Genomic DNA, 13917 nt, shown 5'->3' with positions numbered 1-13917 from the left:
TGGCAATTTACATCCCGCCCATCAGCATAACAAGGCTCCCAGTTCTCCATGGCCTGTCCTGCCTTTCTGAATTTTACACTTTTTTCAGATGGCCCTTTTGACTGGGGGGAAGTGAGACTTCATTGTAGTGCAGATTTCCTTTGCAAGCTTGCTTGGTTGGCCAAAAAGGGCGTATGCGTTTTTTCCTGAATATATTCAGGAAAAAACGCATACGCCCTTTTTGGCCAAGTGCATCATTGTGGACGTTCTGCCTCTTTTCCTATGCTTTCAATGCAATTCCAGTCTACCTCCTGAAATCGGTTTCCTGCAATTCTGCCCCGCTTTCAAGTCCTCTTGGCAGCCTTACTTCAGTGTATTTTTGGACGATAGCTGTCATTTATAACTCTGCAGGTTTGTGAATTACAGTGCCCCTGAGCTCCTTTCTTCAACTCGCTTTCTTGTGACCTGGCCGCAACACCGCAGGATGGCTTCAGGCCCTAATCTGATTCTGGCATGGCACGCTGAGCCTTTGGTTAATTCCTCTTCCTGGTAGGAAATGAGAGTTAAATTTGCCCGTCCAGACACCTCCAGCTAGTCTCCATTGGTTCTCGCTATTCCTGTTCATCTTCCGCAGAAATTGCAAACTGGGCCAAACAGGAGGTTAAAGGGACTGACTCTCCAAGTCGGGAGAGTGTTAGTAAAGCGTCTGGAATGTTGCACCCGAGTACCAGGGTACGAAAACTGAGACATATTTGAACACGTCTCCCGATCACATGGTTGATCATACTCTAGGTTCCACATGCATGTTTTAGATGAAGGAAGAATACCTTAAACCTAGGTAGTTGAAACACGTGGAATGGGTACCATGCAATATGAGTTCAAAGGGTCTTCATTTGCTCACCCAACCTCTCCAATCCTATCACTGCTGCGTTTATGCCCCTGTACACATGCTTGATTCTCTTTTGGAGACATAGCAATCCATAGGTTTTAAGATACTTACAAGTCAGGTACATTCTTAGGCGTTTAATATGCGTTGTTGAGTCCATTTCGTTGAGCAAGGAGTAGCTCTTGTCTATTCCATATTTGGCTTAAGGAACTTTATCTGTGCTCATTTCAATCTCTGGTTTTATGCAGCACCCCAACTCACCTTTACCCTTAAGCAAGCATAAGTTGGTTTTCTAAATTTGAGTCCCTGTTCTGTTCTGTAATTCAGTTCCTGTGTAGCCAAGTTTACATTCCGTGTATTACTGATATCTTATGATGTTTCTTTTTCTGTGTGACTTACTTCAGTTAGAATCATCATACCTGAATCCACTCATTGTGCTGCTAAGGGCCTGATGACACAGATTTCATTGCTGAGTGATATTGCTTTGTAAGTAAATACCACAACTTCTTTATCCATTTTTCACTTTCTGCGATGTTGAACTTGTACTGTAAACGAGGTTCTTGTAAACAGAGCCATTCCAAACTTTGGGGTGGCTGTGTCTTTTTGATTTTAATTTCCCTAAGCTATAGGACCATAAGTGGAAGTGCCCTAGGTTCTGTTGCTTTGTTTTTTAGATGTTTCAGGAAACACCATACACTTCTCCCGAGTGGTTGTTGGCAATTTACATCCCGCCCATCAGCATAACAAGGCTCCCAGTTCTCCATGGCCTGTCCTGCCTTTCTGGATTTTACACTTTTTTCAGATGGCCCTTTTGACCGGGGGGAAGTGAGACTTCATTGTAGTGCAGATTTCCTTTGCAAGCTTGCTTGGTTGGCCAAAAAGGACGTATGCGTTTTTTCCTGAATATATTCAGGAAAAAACGCATACGCCCTTTTTGGCCAAGTGCATCATTGTGGACGTTCTGCCTCTTTTCCTATGCTTTCAATGTAATTCCAGTCTACCTCCTGAAATCGGTTTCCTGCAATTCTGCCCCGCTTTCAAGTCCTCTTGGCAGCCTTACTTCAGTATATTTTTGGACAATAGCTGTCATTTATAACTCTGCAGGTTTGTGAATTACAGTGCCCCTGAGCTCCTTTCTTCAACTCGCTTTCTTTTGAGCTGGCCGCAACACCGCAGGATGGCTTCAGGCCCTAATCTGGTTCCGGTACGGCACGCTAAGCCTTTGGTTATTTCCTCTTCCTGGTGGGAATTGAGAGTTAAATTTGCCCGTCCAGACACCTCCAGCTAGCCTCTCATTGGTTCTCGCTATTCCTGTTCATCTTCCGCAGAAATTGCAAACTGGGCCAAACAGGAGGTTAAAGGCGCTGACTCTCCAAGTGGGGAGAGTGTTAGTAAAGCGTCTGGAATGTTGCACCCGAGTACCAGGGGAGGAAAACTGAGACATATTTGAACACGTCTCCCATTCACATGGTTGATCATACTTGGGTTCCACATGCATGTTTTAGCTGAAGGAAGAATACCTTAAACCTGGAGAGTTGAGACCCGTGTAATGGGTACCATGCAATATGACTTCAAAGGGTCTTCATTTGCTCACCGAACCTCTCCAATCCTATCACTGCTGCGTTTATGCCCCTGTACACATGCTTGATTCTCTTTCGGAGACATAACAATCCATAGGTTTTAAGATACTTACTAGTCAGGTACATTCTTAGGCGTTTAATATGCGGTGTTGAGTCCATTTCGTTGAGCAAGGAGTAGCTCTTGTCTATTCCATATTTGACTTAAGGAACTTTATCTGTGCTCATTTCAATCTCTGGTTTTATGCAGCACCCCAACTCACCTTTACCCTTAAGCAAGCATAAGTTGCTTTTCTAAATTTGAGACCCTGTTCTGTTCTGTAATTCAGTTCCTGTGTAGCCAAGTTTACATTCCGTGTATTAATGATATCTTATGATGTTTCTTTTTCTGTGTAACTTATTTCAGTTAGAATCATCATACCTGAATCCACTCATTGTGATGCTAAGGGCCTGATGACATAGATTTCATTGCTGAGTGATATTGCTTTGTAAGTAAATACCACAACTTCTTTATCCATTTTTCACTTTCTGCGATGTTGAACTTGTACTGTAAACGAGGTTCTTGTAAACAGAGGCGTCCCAAACTTTGGGGTGGCTGTGTCTTTTTGATTTTAATTTCCCTAAGCTATAGGACCATAAGTGGCAGTGCCCTAGGCTCTGTTGCTTTGTTTTTTAGATGTTTCAGGAAACACCATACACTTCTCCCGAGTGTCTGTTGGCAATTTACATCCCGCCCATCAGCATAACAAGGCTCCCAGTTCTCCATGGCCTGTCCTGCCTTTCTGGATTTTACACTTTTTTCAGATGGCCCTTTTGACTGGGGGGAAGTGAGACTTCATTGTAGTGCAGATTTCCTTTGCAAGCTTGCTTGGTTGGCCAAAAAGGGCGTATGCGTTTTTTCCTGAATATATTCAGGAAAAAACGCATACGCCCTTTTTGGCCAAGTGCATCATTGTGGACGTTCTGCCTCTTTTCCTATGCTTTCAATGCAATTCCAGTCTACCTCCTGAAATCGGTTTCCTGCAATTCTGCCCCGCTTTCAAGTCCTCTTGGCAGCCTTACTTCAGTATATTTTTGGACAATAGCTGTCATTTATAACTCTGCAGGTTTGTGAATTACAGTGCCCCTGAGCTCCTTTCTTCAACTCGCTTTCTTGTGACCTGGCCGCAACACCGCAGGATGGCTTCAGGCCCTAATCTGATTCTGGCATGGCACGCTGAGCCTTTGGTTAATTCCTCTTCCTGGTAGGAAATGAGAGTTAAATTTGCCCGTCCAGACACCTCCAGCTAGTCTCCATTGTTTCTCGCTATTCCTGTTCATCTTCCGCAGAAATTGCAAACTGGGCCAAACAGGAGGTTAAAGGGACTGACTCTCCAAGTCGGGAGAGTGTTAGTAAAGCGTCTGGAATGTTGCACCCGAGTACCAGGGTACGAAAACTGAGACATATTTGAACACGTCTCCCGATCACATGGTTGATCATACTCTAGGTTCCACATGCATGTTTTAGATGAAGGAAGAATACCTTAAACCTAGGTAGTTGAAACACGTGGAATGGGTACCATGCAATATGAGTTCAAAGGGTCTTCATTTGCTCACCCAACCTCTCCAATCCTATCACTGCTGCGTTTATGCCCCTGTACACATGCTTGATTCTCTTTTGGAGACATAGCAATCCATAGGTTTTAAGATACTTACAAGTCAGGTACATTCTTAGGCGTTTAATATGCGGTGTTGAGTCCATTTCGTTGAGCAAGGAGTAGCTCTTGTCTATTCCATATTTGGCTTAAGGAAATTTATCTGTGCTCATTTCAATCTCTGGTTTTATGCAGCACCCCAACTCACCTTTACCCTTAAGCAAGCATAAGTTGGTTTTCTAAATTTGAGTCCCTGTTCTGTTCTGTAATTCAGTTCCTGTGTAGCCAAGTTTACATTCCGTGTATTACTGATATCTTATGATGTTTCTTTTTCTGTGTGACTTACTTCAGTTAGAATCATCATACCTGAATCCACTCATTGTGCTGCTAAGGGCCTGATGACACAGATTTCATTGCTGAGTGATATTGCTTTGTAAGTAAATACCACAACTTCTTTATCCATTTTTCACTTTCTGCGATGTTGAACTTGTACTGTAAACGAGGTTCTTGTAAACAGAGCCATTCCAAACTTTGGGGTGGCTGTGTGTTTTTGATTTTAATTTCCCTAAGCTATAGGACCATAAGTGGAAGTGCCCTAGGCTCTGTTGCTTTGTTTTTTAGATGTTTTAGGAAACACCATACACTTCTCCCGAGTGTCTGTTGGCAATTTACATCCCGCCCATCAGCATAACAAGGCTCCCAGTTCTCAATGGACTGTTGCCTTTCTGGATTTTACACTTTTTTCAGATGGCCCTTTTGACCGGGGGGAAGTGAGACTTCATTGTAGTGCAGATTTCCTTTGCAAGCTTGCTTGGTTGGCCAGAAAGGGCGTATGCGTTTTTTCCTGAATATATTCAGGAAAAAACGCATACGCCCTTTTTGGCCAAGTGCATCATTGTGGACGTTCTGCCTCTTTTCCTATGCTTTCAATGCAATTCCAGTCTACCTCCTGAAATCGGTTTCCTGCAATTCTGCCCCGCTTTCAAGTCCTCTTGGCAGCCTTACTTCAGTCTATTTTTGGACGATAGCTGTCATTTATAACTCTGCAGGTTTGTGAATTATAGTGCCCCTGAGCTCCTTTCTTCAACTCGCTTTCTTGTGAGCTGGCCGCAACACCGCAGGATGGCTTCAGGCCCTAATCTGGTTCCGGTACGGCACGCTGAGCCTTTGGTTATTTCCTCTTCCTGGTGGGAAATGAGAGTTAAATTTGCCCGTCCATACACCTCCAGGTAGCCTCTCATTGGTTCTCGCTATTCCTGTTCATCTTCCGCAGAAATTGCAAACTGGGCCAAACAGGAGGTTAAAGGGACTGACTCTCCAAGTGGGGAGAGTGTTAGTAAAGCGTCTGGAATATTGCACCCGAGTACCAGGGGAGGAAAACTGAGACATATTTGAACACGTCTCCCGATCACATGGTTGATCATACTCTGGGTTCCACATGCATGTTTTAGCTGAAGGAAGAATACCTTAAACCTGGGTAGTTGAAACCCGTGGAATGGGTACCATGCAATATGACTTCAAAGGGTCTTCATTTGCTCACCGAACCTCTCCAATCCTATCACTGCTGCGTTTATGCCCCTGTACACATGCTTGATTCTCTTTCGGAGACATAGCAATCCATAGGTTTTAAGATACTTACTAGTCAGGTACATTCTTAGGCGTTTAATATGCGGTGTTGAGTCCATTTCGTTGAGCAAGGAGTAGCTCTTGTCTATTCCATATTTGGCTTAAGGAACTTTATCTGTGCTCATTTCAATCTCTGGTTTTATGCAGCACCCCAACTCACCTTTACCCTTAAGCAAGCATAAGTTGGTTTTCTAAATTTGAGACCCTGTTCTGTTCTGTAATTCAGTTCCTGTGTAGCCAAGTTTACATTCCGTGTATTACTGATATCTTATGATGTTTCTTTTTCTGTGTGACTTATTTCAGTTAGAATCATCATACCTGAATCCACTCATTGTGCTGCTAAGGGCCTGATGACACAGATTTCATTGCTGAGTGATATTGCTTTGTAAGTAAATACCACAACTTCTTTATCCATTTTTCACTTTCTGCGATGTTGAACTTGTACTGTAAACGAGGTTCTTGTAAACAGAGCCGTTCCAAACTTTGGGGTGGCTGTGTCTTTTTGATTTTATTTTCCCTAAGCTATAGGACCATAAGTGGAAGTGCCCTAGTTTCTGTTGCTTTGTTTTTTAGATGTTTCAGGAAACACCATACACTTCTCCCGAGTGGTTGTTGGCAATTTACATCCCGCCCATCAGCATAACAAGGCTCCCAGTTCTCCATGGCCTGTCCTGCCTTTCTGGATTTTACACTTTTTTCAGATGGCCCTTTTGACCGGGGGGAAGTGAGATTTCATTGTAGTGCAGATTTCGTTTGCAAGCTTGCTTGGTTGGCCAAAAAGGGCGTATGCGTTTTTTCCTGAATATATTCAGGAAAAAACGCATACACCCTTTTTGGCCAAGTGCATCATTGTGGACGTTCTGCCTCTTTTCCTATGCTTTCAATGCAATTCCAGTCTACCTCCTGAAATCGGTTTCCTGCAATTCTGCCCCGCTTTCAAGTCCTCTTGGCAGCCTTACTTCAGTCTATTTTTGGACGATAGCTGTCATTTATAACTCTGCAGGTTTGTGAATTACAGTGCCCCTGAGCTCCTTTCTTCAACTCGCTTTCTTGTGAGCTGGCCGCAACACCGCAGGATGGCTTCAGGCCCTAATCTGATTCCGGCACGGCACGCTGAGCCTTTGGTTAATTCCTCTTCCAGGTGGGAAATGAGAGTTAAATTTGCCCGTCCAGACACCTCCAGCTAGTCTCTCATTGGTTCTCGCTATTCCTGTTCATCTTCCGCAGAAATTGCAAACTGGGCCAAACAGGAGGTTAAAGGGACTGACTCTCCAAGTCGGGAGAGTGTTAGTAAAGCGTCTGGAATGTTGCACCTGAGTACCAGGGTACGAAAACTGAGACATATTTGAACACGTCTCCCGATCACATGGTTGATCATACTCTGGGTTCCACATGCATGTTTTAGCTGAAGGAAGAATACCTAAAACCTGGGTAGTTGAAACCCGTGGAATGGGTACCATGCAATATGACTTCAAAGGGTCTTCATTTGCTCACCGAAGCTTTCCAATCCTATCACTGCTGCGTTTATGCCCCTGTACACATGCTTGATTCTCTTTCGGAGACATAGCAATCCATAGGTTTTAAGATACTTACTAGTCAGGTACATTCTTAGGCGTTTAATATGCGGTGTTGAGTCCATTTCGTTGAGCAAGGAGTAGCTCTTGTCTATTCCATATTTGGCTTAAGGAACTTTATCTGTGCTCATTTCAATCTCTGGTTTTATGCAGCACCCCAACTCACCTTTCCCCTTAAGCAAGCATAAGTTGGTTTTCTAAATTTGAGACCCTGTTCTGTTCTGTAATTCAGTTCCTGTGTAGCCAGGTTTACATTCCGTGTATTACTGATATCTTATGATGTTTCTTTTTCTGTGTGACTTATTTCAGTTAGAATCATCATACCTGAATCCACTCATTGTGCTGCTAAGGGCCTGATGACACAGATTTCATTGCTGAGTGATATTGCTTTGTAAGTAAATACCACAACTTCTTTATCCATTTTTCACTTTCTGCGATGTTGAACTTGTACTGTAAACGAGGTTCTTGTAAACAGAGCCGTTCCAAACTTTGGGGTGGCTGTGTCTTTTTGATTTTAAATTCCCTAAGCTATAGGACCATAAGTGGAAGTGCCCTAGGCTCTGTTGCTTTGTTTTTTAGATGTTTCAGGAAACACCATACACTACTATCGAGTGGTTGTTGGCAATTTACATCCCGCCCATCAGCATAACAAGGCTCCCAGTTCTCCATGGCCTGTCCTGCCTTTCTGGATTTTACACTTTTTTCAGATGTCCCTTTTGACCGAGGGGAAATGAGACTTCATTGTAGTGCAGATTTCCTTTGCAAGCTTGCTTGGTTGGCCGAAAAGGGCGTATGCGTTTTTTCCTGAATATATTCAGGAAAAAACGCATACGCCTTTTTTGGCCAAGTGCATCATTGTGGACGTTCTGCCTCTTTTCCTATGCTTTCAATGCAATTCCAGTCTACCTCCTGAAATCGGTTTCCTGCAATGCTGCCCCGCTTTCAAGTCCTCTTGGCAGCCTTACTTCAGTCTATTTTTGGACGATAGCTGTCATTTATAACTCTGCAGGTTTGTGAATTACAGTGCCCCTGAGCTCCTTTCTTCAACTCGCTTTCTTGTGACCTGGCCACAACACCGCAGGATGGCTTCAGGCCCTAATCTGGTTCTGGCACGGCACGCTGAGCCTTTGGTTAATTCCTCTTCCTGGTGGGAAATGAGAGTTAAATTTGCCCGTCCAGACACCTCCAGCTAGTCTCTCATTGGTTCTCGCTATTCCTGTTCATCTTCCGTAGAAATTGCAAACTGGGCCAAACAGGAGGTTAAAGGGACTGACTCTCCAAGTCGGGAGAGTGTTAGTAAAGCGTCTGGAATGTTGCACCCGAGTACCAGGGTACGAAAACTGAGACATATTTGAACACGTCTCCCGATCACATGATTGATCATACTCTGGGTTCCACATGCATGTTTTAGCTGAAGGAAGAATACCTAAAACCTGGTTAGTTGAAACCCGTGGAATGGGTACCATGCAATATGACTTCAAAGGGTCTTCATTTGCTCACCGAGGCTTTCCAATCCTATCACTGCTGCGTTTATGCCCCTGTACACATGCTTGATTCTCTTTCGGAGACATAGCAATCCATAGGTTTTAAGATACTTACTAGTCAGGTACATTCTTAGGCGTTTAATATGCGGTGTTGAGTCCATTTCGTTGAGCAAGGAGTAGCTCTTGTCTATTCCATATTTGGCTTAAGGAACTTTATCTGTGCTCATTTCAATCTCTGGTTTTATGCAGCACCCCAACTCACCTTTCCCCTTAAGCAAGCATAAGTTGGTTTTCTAAATTTGAGACCCTGTTCTGTTCTGTAATTCAGTTCCTGTGTAGCCAGGTTTACATTCCGTGTATTACTGATATCTTATGATGTTTCTTTTTCTGTGTGACTTATTTCAGTTAGAATCATCATACCTGAATCCACTCATTGTGCTGCTAAGGGCCTGATGACACAGATTTCATTGCTGAGTGATATTGCTTTGTAAGTAAATACCACAACTTCTTTATCCATTTTTCACTTTCTGCAATGTTGAACTTGTACTGTAAACGAGGTTCTTGTAAACAGAGCCGTTCCAAACTTTGGGGTGGCTGTGTCTTTTTGATTTTAATTTCCCTAAGCTATAGGACCATAAGTGGAAGTGCCCTAGGTTCTGTTGCTTTGTTTTTTAGCTGTTTCAGGAAACACCATACACTTCTCCCGAGTGGTTGTTGGCAATTTACATCCCGCCCATCAGCATAACAAGGCTCCCAGTTCTCCATGGCCTGTCCTGCCTTTCTGGATTTTACACTTTTTTCAGATGGCCCTTTTGACCGGGGGGAAGTGAGACTTCATTGTAGTGCAGATTTCGTTTGCAAGCTTGCTTGGTTGGCCAAAAAGGGCATATGCGTTTTTTCCTGAATATATTCAGGAAAAAACGCATACGCCCTTTTTGGCCAAGTGCATCATTGTGGACGTTCTGCCTCTTTTCCTATGCTTTCAATGCAATTCCAGTCTACCTCCTGAAATCGGTTTCCTGCAATTCTGCCCCGCTTTCAAGTCCTCTTGGCAGCCTTACTTCAGTATATTTTTGGACGATAGCTGTCATTTATAACTCTGCAGGTTTGTGAATTACAGTGCCCCTGTGCTCCTTTCTTCAACTCGCTTTCTTGTGAGCTGGCCGCAACACCGCAGGATGGCTTCAGGCCCTAATCTGGTTCCGGCACGGCACGCTGAGCCTTTGGTTAATTCCTCTTCCTGGTGGGAAATGAGAGTTAAATTTGCCCGTCCAGACACCTCCAGCTAGTCTCTCATTGGTTCTCGCTATTCCTGTTCATCTTCCGCAGAAATTGCAAACTGGGCCAAACAGGAGGTTAAAGGGACTGACTCTCCAAGTCGGGAGAGTGTTAGTAAAGCGTCTGGAATGTTGCACCTGAGTACCAGGGTACGAAAACTGAGACATATTTGAACACGTCTCCCGATCACATGGTTGATCATACTCTGGGTTCCACATGCATGTTTTAGCTGAAGGAAGAATACCTAAAACCTGGGTAGTTGAAACCCGTGGAATGGGTACCATGCAATATGACTTCAAAGGGTCTTCATTTGCTCACCGAAGCTTTCCAATCCTATCACTGCTGCGTTTATGCCCCTGTACACATGCTTGATTCTCTTTCGGAGACATAGCAATCCATAGGTTTTAAGATACTTACTAGTCAGGTACATTCTTAGGCGTTTAATATGCGGTGTTGAGTCCATTTCGTTGAGCAAGGAGTAGCTCTTGTCTATTCCATATTTGGCTTAAGGAAATTTATCTGTGCTCATTTCAATCTCTGGTTTTATGCAGCACCCCAACTCACCTTTCCCCTTAAGCAAGCAGAAGTTGGTTTTCTAAATTTGAGACCCTGTTCTGTTCTGTAATTCAGTTCCTGTGTAGCCAGGTTTACATTCCGTGTATTACTGATATCTTATGATGTTTCTTTTTCTGTGTGACTTATTTCAGTTAGAGTCATCGTACCTGAATCCACTCATTATGCTGCTACGGGCCTGATGACATAGATTTCATTGCTGAGTGATACTGCATTGTACGTAAGTACCACAAGTTCCTTATCCATTTTTCACTTTTGTGATATTGAACTTGTACGGTAAACGAGGTTCTTGTAAACGGAGGCGTCCCAAACTTTGGGGTGGCTGTGTCTTTTTGATTTTAATTTCCATAAGCTATAGGACCATAAGTGGAAGTGCCCTAGGCTCTGTTGCTTTGTTTTTTAGATGTTTCAGGAAACACCATACACTTCTCCTGAGTGTCTGTTGGCAATTTACATCCCGCCCATCAGCATAACAAGGCTCCCAGTTCTCCATGGCCTGTCCTGCCTTTTTGGATTTTACACTTTTTTCAGATGGCCCTTTTAACCGGGGAGAAGTGAGACTTCATTGTAGTGCAGATTTCCTTTGCAAGTTTGCTTGGTTGGCCAAAAAGTGCGTATGCGTTTTTTCCTAATATATTCAGGAAAAAACGCATACGCACTTTTTGGCCAAGTGCATCATTGTGGACGTTCTGCCTCTTTTCCTATGCTTTCAATGCAATTCCAGTCTACCTCCTGAAATCGGTTTCCTGCAATTCTGCCCCGCTTTCAAGTCCTCTTGGCAGCCTTACTTCAGTATATTTTTGGACGATAGCTGTCATTTATAACTCTGCAGGTTTGTGAATTACAGTGCCCCTGAGCTCCTTTCTTCAACTCGCTTTCTTGTGACCTGGCCGCAACACCGCAGGATGTCTTCAGGCCCTAATCTGGTTCTGGCACGGCACGCTGAGCCTTTGGTTAATTCCTCTTCCTGGTGGGAAATGAGAGTTAAATTTGCCCATCCAGACACCTCCAGCTAGTCTCTCATTGATTCTCGCTATTCCTGTTCATCTTCCGCAGAAATTGCAAACTGGGCCAAACAGGAGGTTAAAGGGACTGACTCTCCAAGTGGGGAGAGTGTTAGTAAGCGTCTGGAATGTTGCACCCGAGTACCAGGGTACGAAAACTGAGACATATTTGAACACGTCTCCCGATCACATGGTTGATCATACTCTAGGTTCCACATGCATGTTTTAGCTGAAGGAAGAATACCTTAAACCTGGGTAGTTGAAACCCGTGGAATGGGTACCATGCAATATGACTTCAAAGGGTCTTCATTTGCTCACGAACCTCTCCAGTCCTATCACTGCTGCGTTTATGCCCCTGTACACATGCTTGATTCTCTTTCGGAGACATAGCAATCCATAGGTTTTAAGATACTTACAAGTCAGGTACATTCTTAGGCGTTTAATATGCGGTGTTGAGTCCATTTCGTTGAGCAAGGAGTAGCTCTTGTCTATTCCATATTTGGCTTAAGGAACTTTATCTGTGCTCATTTCAATCTCTGGTTTTATGCAGCACCCGAACTCACCTTTCCCCTTCAGCAAGCATAAGTTGGTTTTCTAAATTTGAGTCCCTGTTCTGTTCTGTAATTCAGTTCCTGTGTAGCCAAGTTTACATTCCGTGTATTACTGATATCTTATGATGTTTCTTTTTCTGTGTGACTTATTTCAGTTAGAATCATCATACCTGAATCCACTCATTGTGCTACTAAGGGTCTGATGACATAGATTTCATTGCTGAGTGATATTGCTTTGTAAGTAAATACCACAACTTCTTTATCCATTTTTCACTTTCTGCGATGTTGAACTTGTACTGTAAACGAGGTTCTTGTAAACAGAGCCGTCCCAAACTTTGGGGTGGCTGTGTCTTTTTGATTTTAATTTCCCTAAGCTATAGGACCATAAGTGGAAGTGCCCTAGGCTCTGTTGCTTTGTATTTTAGATGTTTCAGGAAACACCATACACTTCTCCCGAGTGTCTGTTGGCAATTTACATCCCGCCCATCAGCATAACAAGGCTCCCAGTTCTCCATGGCCTGTCCTGCCTTTCTGGATTTTACACTTTTTTCAGATGGCCCTTTTGACCTGGGGGATGTGAGACTTCATTGTAGTGCAGATTTCCTTTGCAAGCTTGCTTGGTTGGCCAAAAAGGGCGTATGCGTTTTTTCCTGAATATATTCAGGAAAAAACGCATACGCCCTTTTTGGCCAAGTGCATCATTGTGGACGTTCTGCCTCTTTTCCTATGCTTTCAATGCAATTCCAGTCTACCTCCTGAAATCGGTTTCCTGCAATTCTGCCCCGCTTTCAAGTCCTCTTGGCAGCCTTACTTCAGTCTATTTTTGGACGATAGCTGTCATTTATAACTCTGCAGGTTTGTGAGTTACAGTGCCCCTGAGCTCCTTTCTTCAACTCGTTTTCTTGTGAGCTGGCTGCAACACCGCTGGATGGCTTCAGGCCCTAATCTGGTTCCGGCACGGCATGCTGAGCCTTTGATTATTTCCTCTTTCTGGTGGGAAATGAGAGTTAAATTTGCCCGTCCAGACACCTCCAGCTAGTCTCTCATTGGTTCTCCCTATTCCTGTTCATCTTCCGCAGAAATTGCAACCGGGGCCAAACAGGAGGTTAAAGGTGCTGACTCTCCAAGTGGGGAGAGTGTTAGTAAAGCGTCTGGAATGTTGCACCCGAGTACCAGGGGAGGAAAACTGAGACATATTTGAACACGTCTCCCGTTCACACGGTTGATCATACTCTGGGTTCCACATGCATGTTTTAGCTGAAGGAAGAATACCTTAAACCTGGAGAGTTGAGACCCGTGTAATGGGTACCATGCAATATGACTTCAAAGGGTCTTCATTTGCTCACCGAACCTCTCCAATCCTATCACTGCTGCGTTTATGCCCCTGTACACACGCTTGATTCTCTTTTGGAGACATAGCAATCCATAGGTTTTAAGATACTTACTAGTCAGGTACATTCTTAGGCGTTTAATATGGGGTGTTGAGTCCATTTCGTTGAGCAAGGAGTAGCTCTTGTCTATTCCATATTTGGCTTAAGGAACTTTATCTGTGCTCATTTCAATCTCTGGTTTTATGCAGCACCCCAACTCACCTTCCCCCTTAAGCAAGCATAAGTTGGTTTTCTAAACTTGAGACACTGTTCTGTTTTGTAATTCAGTTCATGTGTAGCCAAGTTCACATTCTGTGTATTAGTGATACCTTATGATGTTTCTTTTCTGTGTGACTTATTTCAGTTCGAATCATCATACCT

General features: G+C 43.7%; 1 long non-coding RNA gene across 11 annotated transcripts in view; it reads left to right on the top strand.

Moving 5' to 3' along the window:
• LOC307181385 overlaps positions 1 to 13917 on the top strand; it is a 420414-nt gene that overhangs the window by 359545 nt on the left and 46952 nt on the right. Inside the window, exon 6 of one of the 11 annotated variants that reach the window (XR_013826633.1) lies at positions 10750 to 10834. The exons of the other annotated variants lie outside the window; for them this stretch is intronic. This is a non-coding gene — a long non-coding RNA (uncharacterized lncRNA). Of the gene's footprint in view, positions 1 to 10749; positions 10835 to 13917 lie in introns of those variants that run through there. 11 annotated transcript variants of the gene reach the window in all.

This window comes from Stenella coeruleoalba (assembly GCF_951394435.1).
Source record: "Stenella coeruleoalba genome assembly, contig: scaffold_60, whole genome shotgun sequence".
Taxonomy (NCBI): Eukaryota; Metazoa; Chordata; class Mammalia; order Artiodactyla; family Delphinidae; genus Stenella; species Stenella coeruleoalba.
Note: the sequence above shows the minus strand (reverse complement) of the source record. Positions and strands in the feature narration are given on the sequence as shown.